Genomic DNA, 23,563 nt, shown 5'->3' on the forward strand with positions numbered 1-23,563 from the left:
TCACTCTAAGGAAAAACAAGCATCCCTTTGGGGTCTAAAAATACAGTGATGGGCACGTCTTGGCCTTGATGAAGCATGTGTGTGTGTGTGTGTGTGTGTGTGTGTGATGCAAAGATGTTTTTAAGTAGGGAGTTTCATCGCTATTGGGGGAATAGAGTCTCCGCCACCTGTTCACCAGATACATGGGCTTTATTGAATATTCTAATAAAAATCAAAAAGTGTGTGTGTGAGGGGGCGGGGGATCAAGGGGGGGGAGGGGTGAATCAAAGCATTTCCTGTCCGCCTGTGGCAGAGCCTTCTGAAGACGGTCCTTATTTTTAGGCTTTAACCTAAAGCAGCGGCCTCCCCCTGCAACCACCACACCATTGTGGGCCCAGATGTCGCCGTGACAATAAAAGATCTGACCGGCCGAGGATTCTGGGGGCTTTCCTTCCTGATGACGTCATCCTCGGGGCCTTGACACAGGTGACGGACGTTAACGCCAGCTGGCTGGAGGGGGCGAGGAGGCCTTATCACGGGGTGCCAACTGCCCCAAGTCCAAGAGATTATATCTGTGCTCATGAAATGAAAACAAAGCGGCCAGTATCTACAGCTATTTATTTCACATCAAACCCCCTTTCTTCACGGATCCTCATGTCCCATCTATTCATTTTAGCTCAAAAAAACTGTTAACACAGTAGGCTACACTTCATTAATATTTATATCATGGCATGGCCTGTTTTTCTATCTTTTGACCTTACTACAAGTTGTTTGTCAGCCAGTGATTTGGCCTCAAAACTACTCTTTTTGATTTCACATTAGGTCCAACCTAACTTCTCAGCGCTTCCTGATTAGTTGACTTCATTTCTTCATCCTCTCTCTCTCTCTCTCTCTGGCTAACTAGCACCTGTCCAAAGATGATTAAAAGACAAACGTGTAACCCAGTTCTCTCCTAATGAGCCTGCCGAACACGGTAAACAAAACATCGGACAGCGAGTGCAATTAGCATTCTAGCTCAAAACCAGCCCTTTGAAAAAATCCAATCAGAGGACATTGTGTCCTGCCGTTACCCCCCACCCCCACCCCACTCCACTGATGAGGGTGGGGCGGGTGCACTCAGCCTCTCACCTGCAAGTGATTGAACACACCATCTGAGCCCCATCCACTGCTCTTTCTGTTCTTGCTCTCTCTCTCTCTCTCTCTCTCTCCCTGCCTCAGCACCTTTTCTTTTCTGTGCATTGTTCTGTATTGCTAGACATTGACCTGTGAGTTATACTCCTTTATTATTGCTCAAACGAAGCACATGTATTATTCAACACTAATTGATAGGGGGGCTTGTATATTCATGAGAGCCGCGGATCTTACCTACCTAGAATGTAAAGTGTTACAAACTTCATTGAGGTTTCTGCTTTGATTGTCCTGCGCGCTGTGATAATTAACTCATTAGACTTTCAGGAGCTCTTTGTTTGCCGGCTCGAGAAAACGTTTACAAAGGGGAGAGTGGAGCGCGATGCCATGTTTGCCTTGCAATCAGATCTGAGCTGGAGGCGGCCAAGGGGCAGGCTGGGAAGATCAGCACTGGGTGGGATTTTTACCCCCCTGCCCCTTGCTACTGCATCAACACACACACACACACACACACACACACACACACAACCCACACAACACATACTCACACACAAACACATCCAAACACAAATACACACACATGCTTAAACATGCACACAAAAACACACAACACACACACACAGACACATGCACACAATCCTAAACACACACACACATACAAAGACACATGCACACTTTCCTAAACACACACACACACACACACACAGAGAACATACACAAACACATGCACACAAATGCACACACACAGGTACATGCACACACTCCTAAACACACACACAACACGCACACAGATGCATACCCAAGCCTAAACACACACTCACCTACACAAATACTCTCATACATTTGCCTTGTGCATTCCCCATATGCCCACCAAAACTAGGTCGGACCCCAGTGCCCCTCTCTTAGCCACTGCACTGTGCTGCAGATGACCCACTGTGAGAAGAAGCTACAACTTTAGAGCCGCCATGTAATACGTTAGCAGTGCTAGCTGTGAACAGCAACAGCAACTGTGAAACAGAGCTCACTAAAGTGATGGGTCATAGTTTTGACCAAGACCCGTATCTACTGTTAAGTGTAATGTTATGATGGCTTTTTAGACATTTGGATGGAGAATGTTTTGGCAGATGGAATCGTATTGATGACAGTTAGTTGGCCACTTCTTCCTATTTGTGCCTTAGAAAAAAATATTTTCACTCACTCAAAAACTGATCTCCACAACAGATGCATTCGTGAGGAGGGATTTTGTCACTAATGTATACTGAATAAAAAATAATATAGTTAGGAACACTCAAAATGTTCCTGTGTATTCAAACAGCTGTATTCAAAAGGTGTTTTCAATGATGTCCCCCATTACACACATGTGCAGAAGAGAAAATGTATTCACTGTTGTTTAAATTCACTCCAACCCAGCTTATAATTCCCCAGTCCACTTTCACTGATTTAGCTATCCGTAAGCGTGAGCTGGTGTTATTCTTTTATTCATAGCCTTGTCGCTCCCCATCTCCAGAAAAAGCTCCAAATCTCCAACACCAGAGAGTGCTGCCATGTACCCTAAAGGCAGCGCGGGTGTGATGAACTGCTCACCGCCGCCGAGAGAGAGAGAGAGAGTGGAGAGGAGAGAGGAGTAAAATGAGAGGCCTTGTAAAGCAGTCTAGTTAGTGCAGTGTCAGAGGAGCACGGCCCGGCCTCCGTATATCACACAGGACGTTGGCACCTGACCTCGCTGTGCTAGTGCCCTGGACATTCCCCTCTCTCTCTCTCTCACTCACTCTCTCTCTCTGTCTTTCTCTTCTTCTCTCGCTTTTGAACGACAGGGTGCTTTATGGCCTCTGAAAGGCAACTAAAGACCGCTGCGGATCGAGATGAGTTACGGCGCGAGCCGACCCGCAACTCCTAACGAAGTGGGGGGGGGCGCCCAAATTTACGGCTATGGCTCCGGGGGTCTTCTCCGCTTCACCTGCACGCCGAGAGATAGACCAGAGCAGGCCTGGCCTGACCGGACCACGCCCTTGGCCCCCTCAGTCTGGCGGACATGGTCGGAGCCCCCTTCGCTAAGTCGCGTCGTGAGAGTGCCCAGCAGAGGCGACCGAAATCGAGCGCTAATGAGGTCGAGGATATGAGACACAGCCCCCGTCTTGTTACGCCCCTCGGTCCGACAAGAAAAGCTACTTTCAAATGTCAGGCGGATATTTATTGCCGTCAACAGTCAGACAGGGGTTATGGACACAGAACACAAGCACGGTTTGGTGACTTTTGTGAATAGAGAGAAAATGGCCTCAGCGTGAAGCGGAAATTATGATTATTTTTTTTTAGATCAGTCGGTTAAACGCTTGTTAAAGCAGTCAACTGAGAAACTTTTAAGAGGGCTGTCAGAAGCAGTGCGAGAGAAGGGCCTTTGTACTGCGCACCAGCGAGTTTGGTAAAACAAATGTGAATTACAACAGGCCAATCATTCCCCTACTCATGACAGTCCAAAAAAAAAGAAAAAATGAAGGAAAAAAAAATGAAACTCACACCTGACTCTAAGCACAATGAGCTTTCAAGAGAGGCAAAACTTAAGCGCAAATCCCACAGGGAATTTGCGCGATGAATAACTCTGTATCTGAGCGAGAGAGAGCACTCTGAAAGTGAGCTCGGTTATATATGCACTGTAAACTGTATATCAGCCACCACTTCTGATGCTTAATCCTATTTGCATTCATATGACTTAAGTTGGGAGCCTGTGCCTTTTATCCGTAGATTTGCTTATTCTGTGTGTAAGAGAGAGAGAGAGAGAGAGAGAGAGAGAGAGAGGAAGAGAGGGAGAAGTGGCGGTGTGTGCCTGTGCTATCAGCTCCAGTATGTGTCCCATCTATAAAGGCAATTTCTGGTGGTGCCGGGCCCCACCATTGAGCAGGTGATGGGAGCTGGAGGAACTTATTTGACTGTGGTACAGATGAGTAAACATGCACACACTGCAGCAGGTAATGGAGTCCATCGCACACTCACTCATTCTCCCTCTCTCTCACACACACACACACACCTACACACACACACACACACACAGACACACACACACACACACGTGCACATGTACACTCACTTACCGAAGTACACACACGCACACACACACATGCAAGCATAGTCCTTCTCTATCTGCCTCTCTCTCTCTCTCTCTCTCTCTCTCTCTCTCTCTTTTTCTCGCTGTCTGAGAATTAAATACTCATGCGAGGCCCCCCCAACGGAGTGCCACAAGCTTAAATCCTGAATCTGGCCCTTAAACAGCTGTGGGCCTCTGAGCAAGCGCAGTGCAGGCAAGAGGGAGCGCTGCTCCCACCCATTTGCACATTAATAAACCTCCAGGACATTTATTAAACGCCGGGAAAAAGAAGTGATTGCATTTTCATTCAGAGCCCCATAGAGGAAATGTGAATTTACGCCTCAGCCACATCACACATGCCTAGGTGTCCTCCAAATCCTTTAGAGAAAATGAGCTAATGCAAATCAGAGGCAGATGCCACCAGTAATACAGGCTAGGGCTGAAGATGGCTGGAACTCTATTTTACATGGAAATATACCTTTATTATTGAAAGGTAAATAAAACATCAGTATTATTGCAATTATTATGATAATAATGATAATAATTCTCACCATTATTATTATTATTATTGTTATTATTATTATTATTATTATTATTATTATTATTATTATTATTATTATATACATGTGTGTCTTTTAAATGCAATCAGTCTGACCAGCATTGTGAGCATAAATATTAATGATCTCTCTAAAACATGGAAAGCATCAAACCACATTATCTCTTTTTTTATTTTTTGCCCTTATTAATTCATGACAAAAACAGCTTGAACTGACATGAAAAATGAAAAATAACCACTAAATGAACTCACTGCTGCCCAGAAATGGCTTGACAGAACAGGAATCACGCCAATAATTGTACATGGAGATATGAAGAAGCCATTGTTGGTGTGTAAATATTTTATGAATGCCAACACAAAGAGCATGTTAAAAGGATCAAAGTATGCAGGGATGGAGAAAAAAAAAAGTCCTGTGAGCACCCAAACAGTATGCAGCGATCTCGACAGTATAGGTCACATGCAAAGAGTCGGGGTCACGCCGAAATTGTCCATCAGTCAGACAAGCAGAACTGATTTGGATGCTAAATAATGGTTTAGATATTCAAAAATTCGATATATATGCGCAAGGCTCCAGTGAGCAGCGGATGGAGCCCATCGGAGCACAGCTCAGCCACCACACAGCCTAGTCAGCCCCAGAGCTGCAGCTCCACTTGGGCCAGGTCAGACCGCGTGTGTGTGTCTCTGTGTGTGTGTCTCTGTGTGTGTGTGGGTGTGTGTGTGTGTGGGTGTCAGTGAGAGTGTTAGACTGGGTGGAAGGGAGGGGGGTGTTGCATATCTGTGTTGTTTATGTGCATTTATCCACAACCCACAGATATGCAGAAAGCATATGCAGCATTTAAAATCAGTCCATTCCCTTGCGTAGATTTCTTGGTATATGCAATTTTCTCAGTAATGTGTATGGGTGTGTGTTTGTATTCATGTGTTTATCAGTTTGTGTGTGTGTGTGTGTGTGTGTGTGTGTGTGTGTGTGTGTGTGTGTGTGTGTGTCGGTCTGTGTTGTTTAAACACATTTTTTTTTCAAGACTGACCAATATACAGACAGAGAATGCAACAAATCACCCAATCTATTGTTTTTATTTTGGTTGATTGATATAAATACGTTTCTTTGTGAATACCAGCTGATGTCCATCTGCTGAAAGGAGCACTTCTGGAATGGGGGGGATGAGATTTACATGATAAAACTCAATAACCAAAGCAAATTTATTGTTTAACATGATGAAAACCTTCATGGCTTTAATTTAAGAGGAGATGCATTTTCACCCAATTGACTTGCCTCCCTCTCTGGTTTGCCTAAAAACAATAATGGAACAAATGTTGTTCAGGCCAATAAACAACAGCCTCTTTAAATGTAACTCAAACTTTGTTGTCTGGGCCAAACGCAAAGGAAAAGCTTAAGTAACAAAAACATCTAAAGACAAAAGGAACATACTAATGAGGCGACAGAAGAAATGAGACAAAGAGAGGAGTTTTGACTGAGATTTCAGAGGCTTGCCCTTGCAAATGGATCCCACATCCCCTCAAAGCTCCTTCATGCTCTACAGGCCGGCGTAAGGAGAACCAGATGACTCACGCCACTCAGATGGCGTCGCCCAATCAGCGGGGCTCCTCTGGGTCAGGAGGCGTGACTCGTGTTTAAGACGGACCCAACACCATGTCCCCACTACCCTGTCATACTAGCACTGGGTTTGATATTCAGTCTGCCATGGTGTATGCATGGAGGATATATTATGAACTCTGTGGCTGTCTCTTTATCTCAACGGAGTCAGGATTGTTCTAGAATAATGCAAGTTTAATGACTCTTTGACGTGTGTTATAGATACAGACATTTAGGCATTTGACATAGAGCGGATGGAAACATAAAAAAGTTATTCCACAACTAAATGAATTATGTTACAAAACACAACTAAAAATCTATACACATTAGGGATCAAACCTGCTTCATTCTTAGCTAATTTCATTTGATTTGCAGGTGATATATATCCTTGGGCCATCCGACGGATAGAGTGAATCAAAGTGTGCAGTGACCCAAGTGGGAATGTATCAGACCACACGTACGTCTTTGACGGAGCGAGCAGGAAGTGTGACGGACAGGCCGATACCCCACAATCTGACCCCAAAGACAAAGGTTTAATAATAAATACAGGTTGTCTGAATTAAGAAGACACCACTCTACATTTTTAATGTAAATGTGTTTCTGCATGTCGTTAAAAATGGATGAGCCCCTCGCCTCACCTCTGGGGTCTCTCTGTGTGTCTGTGTGTGTGTGTGTGTGTGTGTGTGTGTGTGTGTGTGTGTGTGGTGGAGGGGGAGTTTGATTGGCAGATTGACCACAGTGGTGCAGACTGAGCAGGACCCTGCAGATGGGTGACATGAGACAGGCAAGATGGCAGCTATAGCTGGGGGAATGAGAGGGGGGTGGTGTGTGTGTGGGCACACATGTGTATGCTAAAGTGTAAATGTGTGTGTGTGTGTGTGTGAGTGTGTGAGTGTGTGTGTGTGTGTGTGAGAGAGTGTGTGTGTGTGAGTGTGAGTGTGTGTGTGTGAGTGTGTGAGTGTGAGTGTGAGTGTGTGTGTGTGTGTGTGTGTGTGTGTGTGTGAGTGTGTGTGTGTGTGAGTGTGTGTGTGTGTGTGTGTGTGTGTGTGTGTCTGTGTGTGTGCCTGGGGTAGTTGCTGGATTGACTATGCTTGAGCGCAGTCCTGAAGGCTGCCAAACACTACGGGGGCCAAAAAGATGCCCAAGCGGACGGGCAGGCGACACTTGGCGCCCTCCCCAGGCCTGGGCGATTAGTGGGACGGCACTGGCGCCTTAAATCACTTGCAGGGAGCGGCGGGGCCAAGCGAGCCGGCCTCTGTGATTTACCACCCATCAGATCCACCGCAATGGGAAGAACATTACTGATGATAGAACTCAAATGAGATCGGGAGGCAGGAATTAGGGCCTCCTGCTCCTGAAAGAGGGGCGAGGGGGGGGGGGGTGAAGTGTGTGTGTGTGGGGGGTGGGGGGGGGTGGGCAGTGAGGGGCAGTGGGGTGGGGCGAGGGGTAAATGTGGAGGCTATCGCATTAACCTGACGGGAGCTCCTCTAATAGGGTCTAGGGCTTAAACTGATATATCAATTTACTTCCCTTCTGCCGGACTTCAAAGGAGGGCAGCTCATTCCCGCTGCCGCTTGTCTGCCCTCCATCAATCTCCCTGGCCCACTCCCATCATCGCCTCGCCGGACCGAGGCCCGGCCGGCACAGCCAATCGCTGCCCGCCGTCCGCCCTGCCACCAGGTCACCCGTGGAGCCTATCAGGCCAACAGATTGCCCATGAAAAGCCAATCAGTGGGCCCGTCCAGCAAGGAAGAGAGCTAGGCCCAGTGATCAGAAAAAAACGTCCACTGTCTCACTGTCTAACAGCCTACTCCTTGAACATGCTAAATAAAATAGGCGTCTATTGTGGCGTTTGCGTGGCACTGTGCACACGTGCAGGCGTGTAGACGCTGGCCAAAGTTGTTTCAGCGCGGTGATTCGATGCGTCTGTCCATCCCAGATTGCACTTAACGAGGTTCACCGCTTAACTGTAAGTAATGCGGAAAACATATGTCACCACATTGCACTCTGACACAAACTGTTATTGAGCAGTTAGAGCTCTAAGTGGGAGCCCAATACCCAAACATATGTTCCCGGTAGTGCCAACGAGACCGGGCTTCCTCTGGCAAGAGGCAATGATAGAACACATCCTGCCGTAACTCCTCACATAAACCTGACAGCTAATTTGTTATAAGACTGAAATAACATGGCAGATGAGGAAAAAACAAACTGTTATTACCTCCCCAAAAACTTGTTTGGATGTGAGTTGTCTTTAATGCTTTGTAACTGTATAACTCTATTAAGGCGTGTTTGTTATGGAGTGATTTGAAAGGCTTAGTGGCTTGCTGATGACTGTGTGTGCTGTGAGTATTTGGAAGGCTCAAGTAAATATCATAATCACCCAGAGTTTACATAAATTAATGAGCCATCACGGCCAGCTGCATTCATTTACTTAGAGGACCCCCCCCCCCCCCTTCTCTCTCCACTTCAAATATTGGTGAAGTGCAGCTATTTGGTGAGGAGAAAAAAAGAGAAGTGTCAGTTTCAAGCTACCTCCAGCTGTTTGTCTAAGTGAAACGCCTTACAATAGCTGAGCCTACATGATGCACTCCTCTCAATCCGCCTGACACTCTTGTTCTTCCCCAACGCAATCAAAAGGCTTCTCTCCCAGCACAAGCCCTTGAGGGCCATGATGTCACTTCCAGTGTTGCACCTCAGCGATGACTGACACGTGCTTCACACAGATGAGCCGGGAGACAGAAGAAGAAGGAGAGAGAGAGAGAGAGATAGAGAGAGAACAGGGGAGAGAAAGAAAACACAAGGATTTTTGTTGAGGCTGACACCTCCTACCTCATGCTAACTTGTTTTGTCAAAACTATCCCCGAAGAAATTAAAAGGCACGCGCTGCACAGTGCGAGGAGTCTAGATCTGCCACGGTTAAAGCTAATGCAGTCGAGCACTCTCCTGGGCGGCGATATCTGCTCGAATATGTTTCTGATTGCCAGCGGAATGTGGCTGACAGCTTTAAAACGCCTGAACTCCGTTTGCATGGGTCTGGATCAGACGGATCTGCAGAGAAAAAAAGAAACAGATCAAGGCAAAGGGTGAAGTCATCCACTGGACATTTTCTCACAAAGTGCACAAACAATGGAAATGTAGAGAAGCAGCATTTAGATGGACTGAAATGACACATCAGCTAAATGACTCACTGGAAATGGCCTGGAAAGGACTTTTACTAAGTAATCTTTGTGGAAATATATCCTACTGAACATCACCACATTGTTATAATGAAAGAATAAAAATCCACTAGTTCAGCAAATAGGCCACTGAATACTACACCTGGAATTACTTCATCGTATTCCATTTAGGCAAAAGAGGGCTAAATGTAAAGAGAACTCCAATCGAGACACCTCTCATTAGCAGGAGACATTGAGAGAATACACAGATAAATGGAGAGAGACGAAACAAAAGGGAAAAAATGTGAATTAGGGTGAGATTAGATGAGAAAAAGGAGAGACATTGTCAGAGCAGCTCTCACACAATCCTGAATGATCAGAGACATCATTTAGACAGAGGCAAAAGGAAAGGGGGGGGGGGGTTAAAAAAAACGACAATAGCAAATATTTTGGGAAGAAAGGGCCGTGTGTGAGCCTGGGTGTACGGGTGGAAAAGGAGAACAGGAGTGAGTGAGCAAGAGAGGAGAGGAGAGGAGAGGAGAGCTAAAAGAGCTCAGTGGTGCGGGTTGCAGCGAACGGCACAGAGCCGACTGGATCTATGAATACAGAGCAGCCGAGATGTGAGGGAATTTTACAGCAGGTATTGTCTGTCACACACCTCGTCTGCCTGTGTGATCACGGCCTCCGCGTCGGCCTCGTTTCATCTCCACCTTCCCTTCTCTCTCTCTCTCTCTCTTCTCTCTCTCACTCTCTCTCTCTCTCACACACATACACACACACACTCCCCAGTTCTGGGTCCGGGGCATGCCCTTGCCAAAAAAATGACAGGTGTTGAGAGAATATCCAAACATCCATGAAAAAGCCTTGTGTTTTGATTTTGTTTGGATACCATGCAATTAATGATAGTCACTGGTAATAATGGCTGTCATGTTTCTGTCCATCTGTCAGGTTAAAAATACATGATTGACAATTTATTGGATAGAATAGAATGCAATATAATACAATACAATACAGTAGAAAATAATGAAATATAATTTACTGAAATGTGTTTTTTTTTTAATAATGATTTGATTTCTTTGTTGATAATTTGATTCTGTAGTCATTATCCTTCATTCAACACTGCTTTTACTAAAATAAAATAAAATATTGGCTGCTCTTAGCATTACATATTTTATAGATGTGCTATACATTACCAACACATAATTATTGTTAGTAATGTATGCTATTATTGTTTTCTTTTATATGTAAATATCATATCCCATATTGTCCCAAATATACTGTAGCATACCCCTAAACTCACAGCATATACAGCATATACATTTGCACACACCACAGACTATAGATACACCACACCACTGAATATACAGATATACCACACCTCACCACTGAAGCTCAGATATTGTCATAAAAATGTCATGATGCAAATTCAATAATACATCACAAACCCACATATGACTTTTTGAAATTCTTGTCACTTAGCCAAACTAACATGAGCCTACATCTGCATAAACATTGCAGCAAAGCGCCATCCAGACCCCTAGCAGATGACATGCTGGTCCATTACGAGACGCACACTGCCGCGCTCGCGCTAGGGCTGTCGCACCACGGCGTCAATGTTGATTTCTGGTGACATGGGACTGGAGACACATAAACCGGCCCAACTGTTCAATCTGGCTGTTCCTGCCGCCAGGCCACCTCACAATCAGCTAAGTGTACGGGGCAGCTGTTGAGCCATTAATTCTGTAAATACTCTCGCCTTCTCCACACGTAAATGCAAACATCCGACTCAGCACACATTTGATCCAGATGAGGTCGGAGTGTGAGGACCAGAAGGATCAGGAGGACTAATTCCCCCAGAGTAGCTTTCCACTCCGCCACCAGGGCCATTAACACAGGGGAACAGCTTTATTTCAATAACTTCAAATGTGTTTCAAATATAATAACACAACAAAACTAGATTGTGCAACTTCAAATTAAATCTAAAACAATTATACCTTACATGTGTATACATTGGTGGAACTGCTAATTCTACAGTTTGGTATTAGTTTGAAAAAAAAAGAACATCATAAACAAACACTGATTTGTAGTATTAGAGTTTAGGAATGTAAATTTATTAAGAAAACAAAGGTTTATTTTCTATTTGTCTGTGTACGTGTAAGTGTGTGTGTATGTGCATGTGTGTGTGATTTTTTTTTAGCACATTCAGACTGATGGTTTAGCATTTGTATTGTGCTCCGCAACTCAGACACCAAAGCAACATGCTCTGGTTCTTCTATTCAACTCTATCCATTTTTTCTCTCCTCTCTTTTTTTTAAACACACATCTCGCATTATTTGTTGGGGGGACGAGGAGAAAGGAGCGCAGCACGGTCAGTGGTTCCTCACAATGGCTAGCGGGGACCGACAGGGCCACGGTTAGCGGGCGAGGCGTGGAAGCTGGTTGCGTGCCAGGCCCCCTGTTTTCTGAAGGTCACGCTACGGGCTGATGACTAATCACGACACAACAAACATCGGAGGGAATTCTGGGATGCGTGTTTGGAGGGTGGTGGTGGCGGCTCCGGGCAAAAGAGGGGAGTCAGTCATTGAGATAATAAAGAAGCTTTCTGCCGGAGTGAGAGGGAGAGAGAGAAGTACTTCTGCTCCTTTCTTCTTCATTCCTCTCCTTCCTTCTTTCTTTCTCTTCACTCCTTTTCTCTCCCCTCGGTGCTGCTGAAAGGGCACACTTTTTTTTAATGAGAAAGAGAAACACGTGAAGTTTGCTGGAAAGAACAGGGTTAGCGTGGCATTATTCCATGTTTCTGATCTGTGCATTGTTGCAGCAAACAGCAGAAGAGGTCGAGCGCGGCACTGCCCTGCCCACACCACCACCACCACCAGCGCTGCCGCCACTGCTCACCAACCCCCCAGCCCACTCCACCCCACCACACTCCACCCTCATCCCCCCTTTTCTTTTCTCACGCTGCTCCACTTTCTCCATGCCAGGGAGCGACTTCTCTCCAAAAAAGCTCCCATTACATGCTCACAGACCATGAGCTCCCTCGCACGCCCTGTCATCTCAGCACAACTCGACCTATTGTGGGAAATTAAATAACCTGAGGTTTGAGCGACTTTTTAGCAATCCCAATTAGCATATTTCCACATGTCGCTTCTGTTAATTCATGGACCCCCATGCCCCCCCCCCCCCCCCCCCCCCATCATTCCTGATTTTTTTCCCCCCATTTGTTCTACTGGGGACCACTGTGTTGTCTTGAGGACACATAAACTTTTAATCTGGTGTAAACTGACCACAAGACAATCTCTCTTCTCCTTTTAAATAAGTGGATTTGTTCCCTTTCAGCATCATAAAAACACATTAGCTCTGGATAGACTTTACAATGATAGTCTGCTCTGACCTCTCGTCACAATATGACGTCCCTTCATGATCCTCTCCCCCAGTGATTGGAGAGGACACTGTGTTATCTCAGCTAAGTGGGACAGAGGAACCATCAAGTCCACCACCAAAACCACCTCTCCGAAAATGTATGTCTGGCGTCTGGGAGACATCTGAGCGCTTTTCATGAAAATCACAGGCTACCGCTACCTTGAACCATAGGCCTTCCCTCAGCCCTTTGCTGCATAATGCCTATTCTCACAAATCTCAGTGCTTTATGAAAACATTTTCATAAACTCAAGACACTCAGGAAACTAAAAGGCAGTCAGCTTGACGTCCATCCTGCAGCATGTGTAATTACCTCTTCTCCCTCTCCGCTTCCTTCGCCACTCTCCCCGCGCACGCAGAGAAATGGCTCTCGAATTACAATTCCCCGCTAGTGCGGCGTCCTCTAATTCGAATTTGAAATCCCAGCGAGGAGGGAGATCAAAGTCTTGTAAAGTTGAGATAACCCTTATTATTTCTCATTAGCCAGTAACTTGATGCAGTCTGACAAGTCGGCGCAGTTGCTTTGCTCAGCTGTTGGTTGTGTGGGCACATGGTCCGGCGGCGGCCGCAACTGGGGAGAAGGGGAAGCAGGCGGGCGCTAAAGCTGCCCAGCGTGAGCTCCCAGTCGAGCTGTCGCATCCAGTCCAAACCAAATGGGACTGTGGTGTGTTTTGAACGGAAAAAAAATGGTGGGAGAGAGACAGAGAGAGAGAGAGAAGAGAAAACAGGCGGTGAATCTCCCGATGGCTTCCCAAGACTCTCTTCTCCAGTAGATCATTAAGGGCCCTGTAGCTTCTCTCTCTCTCTCTCTCTCTCTCTCTCTCTCTCTCTTTCTCCACCTCACCACTGAAGCGATTAAAGTCAATGCGTAATTAAAGTTTGCATAAACAAGGGCTTGCTCCCCCCTCCTCCTCCTCCTCTCCCCCTTTCCCTCCTCCATTCTCACCTCCTCCTCTCCCCCCTCCTCCTCCTCCTCTCCCCCTTTCCCTCCTCCATTCTCACCTCCTCCTCCCCTCCAGTGTTTTCCTCAGCCCTTTCTCTACACCCACTGGTGTTTTTAAGCTAACAAAAAAATGAGCAAGACTCACATACACAAAGCCCACACAAACATGCACACACACACACACACACACGCACGCACGCACGCACGCACGCACGCACGCACACACACACACACACACACACACACACACACACACACACAATATATATCTATTTATATATAGTATATATATGTTACAAATAAAATGATGTGTCTGTGTTGTGTGTGTGTGTGTGTGTGTGAGTGTGTATATCTAATAATCTAATAGAAAGAAAGGAAGAAAGAAAGGAAGAAAGGAATGAAAAGAAAAAGACAAACGGCAGGGACTTTCAGAGCGGTCTCCCGTTGAGGCTGGCCGCAGTGGACGGACGCTAGCCCTCGGTCTAATTAGAAACCTAAATACTTTGGGTAATGTGTAGCCCCAGGGACCCTAGCTGCCATATCTCTTACACATGTGCTATGTGGACAGACTGGCTCTCCAGTGGGCTGGCTCTCTGAAATATCCCAGGCTGCTCGCCTTTGGCACAGCTGTCCGCCTCGACAGCCCGTGCTTTCATTACTAAAATAGAAATTTGTGTCCGGAGTGCTGCAACACAGCTAATGCTAAATATTTAATTCCCACGGGTGCTAATTATGGTTGAGCACTGGCAACACGGATTCCATTTTTTTTCACCTCACATAACAACTGTAAAAGCAATTTGAGCATTTTTCAATTAATTAAACACATAGTCTCCCAGTAACCTCTTGTCATTTTGCCCTCCAGGACCATAGCTAATTTGTGTAGAATAGAAAACGGGAGGGAGGGGTGTGGGTGGTGGGGGTGTTTTCATCTTTTCAAAAAATGCCCCTACAAAGGAATTAACTGAGTAGACTCTTAATATTTTATAATGGAAAAAGACACATCACTTTCACAGGAATTTAAAATGATCACGTTTTGTCATTTTAAAAGCCCGGAGTATCATGTGTAGTCGGGAGAAGAGTTCAAGCCCACATCAGATCTTTTTTAACCATGAGTAACTCAGTCCCTTTATGTTATCAAAGCCCTATGAAATACTGTGGGCCAGAGAGTAATCCCCGCTGTATTTTTAGACATAACCGACTGATGTAGTAAAATAGCAACCAAGATAAAACTGAAAGCTTTATGAAATACCATCAGCTTGTTTCAGATAGAAGAAAAAAACTGTTTTCACAGACCTTGCCTGATTCTTTACATAGTTTTGATCCTTCACCGCTCAGAGATACAGGGTGCAGAAACTTTTATTTTCCAGGTTTTCACTTTAATGAGGAAGCATTATTTGATCACTAGAATTAAAATAATTTTTAATGTGATACAAGTATATTAACATGGAGACAACCATATTTAAGCATATAATATATTTTTACAAACATAAAAGGTACAGAAGGCGTGCTTCTAAACCTATTGAGCAAATATGCAGTCCCACACTATAGTACTGTAAACATTACCAAGTGCATTTGTATAGTAGAGACAGCCATACAAGGAATTTGTATAGTAGAGCATTTGTATAGTAGAGACAGCCATACAAGGAAACCCCCTAGTCATCGTGTAAACATAAACATAGGCCTTTACTGATCTAGTGCACACGCTCACCTCTTGGCCAAAGCAAATACAGTGCAGTACAGTACACTCTTGGCCCACTCCATATTGTAGATCAGAGGGCATGGGAATACAGACAATACTGTATGTGAATAATACATTAGTGAATGGGTCTTAGTCTGTATTTAAATGAGGAATAGTAACATGGGCACAACACACACACAGTCACACAAACACACACACACACACACACACACACCTCCAAATAAAGGCCCTGTCACAGGGGGAGATCACAGACTGTGCGTGAAATTCAGCTAATAGTCATTATGGGATTCCCTTCCCTCCTCTCCCTACCTGCTCTCCAGGAAGCACTCACACACACGCCATTTGCATCATGTCATCTCATCAGCATTCAGAGAGAGGGAGGGAGAGAGAGAGAGAGAGAGAGAGATAGAGAGGGAGGGATAGAGGGAGAGAGAGAGAGGGAGGAGGTAGCAGACAGATAACCTCAGTCAAAATAGAACAAACAGAGATTTTGTGACACTTTTGATACACACAATAATTACAATAGAATAAACTATCTATTTTCATTTATTTTTTTTAAAGAAGGGAAATTGCCATCATAACGCCATGGAAACAGGCTAAATGAGTAGCCAGTGAGAGTGTGCCCAGTGTGCGTGAGTGTGTGAGTGTGTGTGTGTGTGTTCTACTGTATGTGTTAAGATTTATCTGATGTAATATTTATGGAGAGAGCCCTTTGTACGGGGGCCCCGAGCAGCCCCTCCACTGAGTGCTCTTCCAGGATGAACTTGCCAGTCCCCGCGTGCTCATTCACTCCTGAAGCCCAGTCAATAAGACTAGTTTTGATCCCAGGCTGGCTTCGGTTTCAAAGCCTGTTTAAATGGGCTCCCACAAAGACGGAAGCGCAAAGCCATACCCCCCCCTCCCAACACACACACTAGTACTACCTCCACCAAGGCCCCCAGCCCCCCCCCCCCATTTCACAACCCCGCACACCTCTCTCTCTTTCCCATGTGGACCGCTCTCAAAATATTGGGGCAGGAGCTCAGCTTTCCAGCCCCACAAAGACTACAGAGGGAGGGGGGGGGGTGAGGAAAACACCCCACACGGGGTGCTGACGATAGATGGGGAAGCGCAGGTCAGGGCTCCTGGTGCTAAGCTGCGAGAGGCAAACGTTTGGCAGAGTAATTACACGCTGCAGCGCACTGGAAGTGATTAGTGATAGTTGTCTGTTAAAAGTGCTCTTCAGAGAGCCGAGCCCCGAGTCCCTGAGCTTTATGGGTCACACTCGCATTCCTGCAGCTGACAAAAATGTAGCTGTCATTAAAAAGGACCAGACACATTCAAATATTTCAAGCAGGCAAAGAACCAAAAAAAGAAGAAAAAAAAAAGATGTAAAGTGAAATATACACAGTCGCATCAAAATATTTCCCTGGCTTGACCTTATTTCCATTAACATGATTTCTCTTTTCATTGTGGCCATATTTAATATATTTCAAATTGAATTATAACAACAAACCAGGTTTGTTTATTATACCAACACACAGCAGGCTATGAAGCTAGTTTGCACCTCTGCCTTGGCGAGGAGGGGAGTGTGGAGACCAGGTAACAGTGCGGTGACACGACCTCCATGCCATGTCATGTGACGCTGAGTCATGTGACGCCAGGTTCAGGTGGCACGGTGAAGGAGCGAGCGCCCGCCTGGCTTTGATGCTGCCGTCTCCACGTGTTTACGTTAGCCGGGGCGTGCCATGGCTCTGTCTGTCTTCCTCTCCTCTCTCTTTCTATCCCTCTCTCTCTCTCTCCCTCTCCCCCACCCTTCCCTCTCTCTGGCCTGCAGATGTTCCTTGGGAGCTGAAAGCTGAGTAGCCCGCAGACACCATCTCCTCGCGTAACGCCAGGCAAAAAAGAGAAGGGGGTTGAGGGAGAGGGAGGAGGAGAGAGACAGAGAGAGAGAGAGAGAGAGAGAAAGAGAGAGAAAAGAGAGAGGGGATCACTGGTAGACAGGCCATGGGAGATTAGGGTTGGGGGGGGGGGGGGTCATTCCTAAACAGCACACAGGCAACTTGTGTCAGACGGCAAGTTCTACGAAGCAGGCTGAAGATCTCACATCTCACTGGTGGAACGGAGAAAGAGAGAACGAGAGAGAGATAAAGAGAGAGAGAGAGAGATAAAGAGAGAGAGAGAGAGAGAGAGAGAGAGAAAAGCAGCAGAGGAAATACCTGAGGGGCCTCTGAGCCTGAAGCCCGAGCGACAGGAAGACAGAAACCTGGAGGTGAATCCTCTCCAAAGCCCCGCCAGGTGTGAAGCATTAGGAGGGGAGTTCCTCCACCTGGCCTCCCCATGTACGCCTCCGCCGGACCAGCCTGTGTGGCAGGTGTCTCTGCGGTGCGAGTGCCCCCTCAGCCCCCACCGTGACACGCTGGAGGCCTTGTGTCATGTGCTGGATTGCTGGATCCTGAGCCTCACTTGCTGAGGCCATTTTAAAAACAACACATAGCTATTACACATGGTGAGGTTCCTTGTCGGTTTGGAGGAACATTAATATGAAGGCTGCAGAATGCTGGATTATTAATAAGCAAGCCAATACATTTCCTAAACACGTTACAGTGTCTTGCACCACCATCTTGCCTTCTATAGATACCTCAAAACTTTCAGCTTAAACAAATATGTTTTTATCAAATTCTACTGTCACAGGAACACCTTAGTTGATGCACATTTTTTTTTACAGTTTTTACATGCCAGTGCCATATGATAGCGCTGTCATGAAAAAAAAAAACGGAAAAAAAAATATCTGCATGATACTGAACCAATTCCACATGGACAGCAAGAAAATAGAAAATGAAGGCATGTTGGCCCTTCTGCTTCAGCCGATTACACATGACACACAGTATAAGGGACTGATGGTGAGCTGTTCACATGTATCAAAGGCACCAGAGAGAAACCCAATACCTCCACACCGGGAGTAGGGGTGGGGGGGGATGCGACTGGGCACGTGCGGAATGTCGAGTGGCAGGGAACGACTAGCAGCAAAATCTACATTTCAAATGCAGGAGGATGTTTTCCATTCGCTGTTTATGAAACACGGCTGCTGGGACTACAAATGTAAGGGGATACGCCATCAAAGCCTGTCGTGAAGAGAAAACAACAAAAAAAAGCAACAACGACACAACAGCGCTGCTCTGGAATTCACGGCAGAATATAATCCTCCCGCTCTCCTCTTCGCGTTCCTGACGTGGGGGCTCATTTGATTACGGTCTACGGCGGCCGGCCCCTGCAGCAAGCCTGCTGTCCTGTGGCCTAGTCATTAGCCTAGAGTCTGGAGCGCAAGGGGCTAAACACGCGAGCTAAAGGGCTAAGCACACAGAATCGAGAGAGGTGGAGAGGAGAAAAGAAAATATTTTGCTCGGAGGGGAGAGGATCTGAGGCCAAAGGTGTGTGGGAAATGAGGAAAGGGAGTCCCGCGGACAAAGAGACAGTGTCAACATTCGACTTGATATCCTAAACAACAACCCCGCTCCCCTTGTAAAAGCACTGTGGTCTGAATGGGAAGGTGATCACTCAGCATCTGTTAGCTTGTTTGCTAACTGCATTCTCAACTGACATTCATGCTGTTTTCCTGAGATTCCGAGCAGATATGGAGAGAAAAATTAAGTGTTATACATTTATTTTAAAGAATAACCACGAAACAATAACAATTCTTTTTACAGACCATTCACAACACTAAAACGCCACCTCTGAATATTTGACAGATTCTTTACAGGAAACTATGACAGATTTGACATAGATGGATAAAAATACAGTCAACCTAAGCTTATGTTAGGTCATCAATCACAACATGAGGTTATGATATTATGATGCCATATGATTTTTTTGTGCAGGCAAAAACTATTCAGCAAATGCTCACAGGCATTGTGCAAATCTGGCTCCATCAATCAAACCAACAACCTCTCTCATTCTCTCTCATTCTCTCTCTCTCTCTCTCTCTCTCTCGCTCGCTTCATCCGTCCTGTCTTTTGCTGTATGCTGGATCGGAGTGGCAGCGTGAAGTGGCCCCATAGAGAGTGTGGTCCTGGCCAACAGTGGCAGTTGGAGTGGAAGGAAGTGTCTGTTGTGTAATGTGCTGATGGGGCATCCTTCAACAGGGGGCCTCCTCCTTCAAAGGGCTGCCTCACATTATGCCAAATCAATATTCGGTTAGTCACTTGGCTTATTGACTCATTTCAAAAATAAAATTACTGGTAATTTGTCCTCCAGTGGAATAGCAGGTATTATCCTATTTTCCCCCTACTCCCCCTGGCATCTCTGAGAGAGAGAGAGAGAGAGAGAGAAAGGATGTCGGGCAGAGGGAAGGCAATTGCAGGGCCCGTGGAAATACTACCCTGTGGATACAACTGTAAATATCTTTTTCTTGATAAGTCATTGAAAAATCAATGTCTGCTTCCTGCAATCCGTCTCAGGCAAATCAATCATCATCTGCACAGTTGGCAACTGGATAGTGGCGGCAAGAGGTGTGTGTGTGTGGGGTGGGTGGGGTCTCAGAGAGAAAGAGAGCTTATGATCTTTCCCACTGAAATGTTTAATTTTGGCATGGCCTCCAATAACATCCACATCGGTTTAGCAGCAGGAGTGGACAAAGGACTGACTACAACATTGACTACAGAGGAATGCACTGAGTGAGCTTCCATGCATTACCACAAGGTGTGCAAATACTCAAAAGGTATCGCAAAGACAGATTTCTCATCATTTCCCCCATAGCCTCCTCTCGTTAAGTGATCAAATGCTTCTATTTGGTATTCACTAATATGCATTAAAAAAAAAGACAGTAAAGTAAACAGTAAACAGTAGGGAGGTTCACTGGTAGTGTCTTCACAGCACAACAGCAGGCAGACATGGCTGAGCGCTTACACTCACACATACACATACACATACTCTCTCTCTCTCTCACACACACACACACACACACAAACACACAGACAAACAGTATTTCCTTTTCTGCAGACAGAAAAAGAACCACCTGTGATGAAGAGAAACACTGTGACCGTGTTAGTGTTGTTATTTTGCACAGATATCATTATTGCTGGGTGGAGGACGTGTGACCTAAATTACACACAGACTACTGGTCCTACGCCTTCATCTGCCTCGGCACATCAAAAGGGCAGGGAGGGCAGCATTACATCACACAATAAAAATGGAAGCACACATGGCACTAGAAACGACATATTTTTGACTCACAATTACTCTTGCTGACACATCTTGAGAGGAGGTGCTTAATTAAAGAAAACTAACTGCTACATAATTATATCATGTCATGATTTTGGAGGTATAATGACAGGTTTTGTGTTTCTGAAATAATTGGTGAACAGGGCGACTACAACGTGAGCGTAATCAGGAATACTGGTGTAGTAGTAAGTCATGGAGGAGCTATCGGCAGTCATGGTTAAGCACTGACAAAAAAAATCCTTGCGCACATGTGTTTAATCATTAAATAAAAATTGCAAGGTCAAAAATAAATTACATCCATTATTTTCAGCAGATCTCCCCAAAGCATAACCAGCAAACTGTTTTGAATTTCAATTGGCTTCCAAGTGGCAAAACCCCACAGCTAATACATCAAAGAATATTTGGCGTCAACTAATCGGTTTAGGACACAGATTTGAAGTGGCTAAAATCCTCATGAATACTTCCACGTTGCTAACTGCCCGTTCATTTCTAGGGAAGGCACGTAGCGTTGAAGGCTGGAAAAACACCAGTCCAGAAGAGTGTTTACGTTGACCATCGGCTGCGCACATGCAAGTGTCAATTAGTCTGCAACAATAGATAATACTGTCTAATAATAGTTTCGACATCCAAATTAGATTACGCATGCTCCCGAAGGCATTTTGGAAAGAGAAGCACCACAACACATGGTCTGTCACTAGATGCTGCTCTAGGCTCTTCCTCCATTCTCAAAAGGAAAGATAGTATTTGCTGAGGTCAGGTTGTGTGCTACCTAAACACTAGTTTGTCTGAAGTCTTTGTAAAGGGTAACAGAATCAAAGAAACCTCTTATGATTTCATGTGAGTTTAACAAAGACGTTCATTTTCGGTGTTAGTGTTTGGGATTTTAAAAGGCAACTTTTTAATTTTCATGATTTGCATGTTCTATCCTACAACTTACAGTAACATTGATAATACTTATTTTGCTGTGCATTTTAGAAAATTTGAAGTAAAATCTATAGACGCGACCCTATGCATTTAAGCGTATAAGTTATAAGCTATAAGCAATGCACAATAGCCATGCAGTAAGGTCATTTATTCGTCAGCTAATATCGTCACTGCTGCACATTTTATAGAAGAAAGTAGCCTACCCGGTTTTCGACGCAAAGTTTTCCGTCAAAAGAGATGAAGTGCTATGGTCTTCTTACCTTCTCCGTCAAAGTGTGAGTGGAGAGCAGTCCTCTCCGTTTGTCCCATTCCATGCGATTTAATTCACCTCCCGCTACACTTGCCCAATACTTCCCCGATCATGCACAATCGGTGACGAGGAAATCATTATTGCCAATAATAGACTATCAATGAGTATTGACGTCAGTGAAATCCTTTTCCCTTAAGGTATCCCTCGAAACTATAGTAAACCGCGCCGGGGCACCTAACGTTTACAGCGTCCTATAGAAAGAATAGCAATCATAGCCTAATTAGCCATTGATGGACAGAATGTTAGTTAATCCATGGACGAAAAAGGCTGTCATTTGCTGCGCTATTTTAGGAATTAATAAATATTAGACTACTCAGTCTGTTGAAAATGTGTTCCGGCTATTGCGAGCTTGCTGCTGTTTATTCAACATTACCTACAGCCGATAATAATGATGCTGATAATATGATCATGATGGGACTTTGGTCTCTGGTTACTATTAGATTTACTGATGCTACAATTGTCAATGTCTTGGCCAGCTAATTAGAACTGGTGCAATTTTAGAAAATAAAAGCATTACTTGTCAATTGCAGCTTACAGACTTTGAGCAAAAGTAGGGCTTGTAGTGTCATTGTCACCATCATTATTATTTCTTCATGTAGCCTATTGGCTTTTTTCACTTTCCAGACTCTGCATTGGCCCAGTGTGGAGCAGCGTCATTATTCTTCCCTATCAAGGGGCTCTCTTAGCGTCACAACACGTGACCATGTGCACACACAGAGTTTTTAGCAGCGCCTACAGCGATCCCTTTCGGCTTACCAGAGACTTGAACTACCCAACGCGAGGAAAAAATCATCCTGGAGATAGAACTAGAATATGTGTGTATTCATGGAAACTTGGACTCAATAAATATTCACATTACCTCTGTCACAGGAGGATGAACTGTAATATGTGATTAGTGTTTTAACAGATCTACACCAGCCGGTCTGTGGGCTGATGTATATGCAACAAGATACTTTTATTAATTTTAGGAAATTACATTCACTGTCATAACCTAAAAGATAAACCTAAACATGAAAAAGAGTCAAGCTACTTGTACAATACAATAATAACATAATTTATTAAAAAACGATTAGCAATAATAATATTATTATTAATAATAATGGTGTTGGTACTTTTGTTGTTGCTGGGTATACCATACGACCAGACCGCTGAAGGAATATCAAATAATAAAACAGGATATGTCGCACTGAATTAGATAAGTGGATATATAGGCTATATTCCAGTCGAGAAATATATCTGTTGGGATGATAAGAGATTACAACCACTGGTCCACGTGGATTTGGCGTGTTCCATGTGGTCCTAATCTGTCAGTGTTTAGGGATCTGGGGTTGAAATGGGGGGGAAGGCTGCCTATTTCCCCCGTCTTCTTCCTTGAAAATGGCCGAGCAAACGTATAGCCTACTACTTAACACCTGTAGGAAGTTACTGGTATTTCGTATGAGTTAAAGTAGTTTACATTCAGTCCCACTTACATGGAATAACCAGAAGTAATCATTGTTGAACCACTGTTGCTTTCTGTCGTCTTTTTAAAGGCCTGCTCGCACATTTTGTCTTTGCTTGGTAAATGGTCACAAGCTTCC

General features: G+C 45.0%; 1 long non-coding RNA gene across 1 annotated transcript in view; it reads right to left on the bottom strand.

Moving 5' to 3' along the window:
- Nucleotides 1-7,781: 7,781 nt before the first annotated feature.
- The window catches only part of LOC121681530, a 35,054-nt gene continuing 19,272 nt past the window's right edge, over nucleotides 7,782-23,563 (bottom strand). The window contains exon 3 of the long non-coding RNA XR_006022165.1: nucleotides 7,782-9,384. This is a non-coding gene — a long non-coding RNA (uncharacterized LOC121681530). The remainder of the gene's footprint in view (nucleotides 9,385-23,563) is intronic.

This window comes from Alosa sapidissima, chromosome 14 (assembly GCF_018492685.1).
Source record: "Alosa sapidissima isolate fAloSap1 chromosome 14, fAloSap1.pri, whole genome shotgun sequence".
Taxonomy (NCBI): domain Eukaryota; kingdom Metazoa; phylum Chordata; class Actinopteri; order Clupeiformes; family Clupeidae; genus Alosa; species Alosa sapidissima.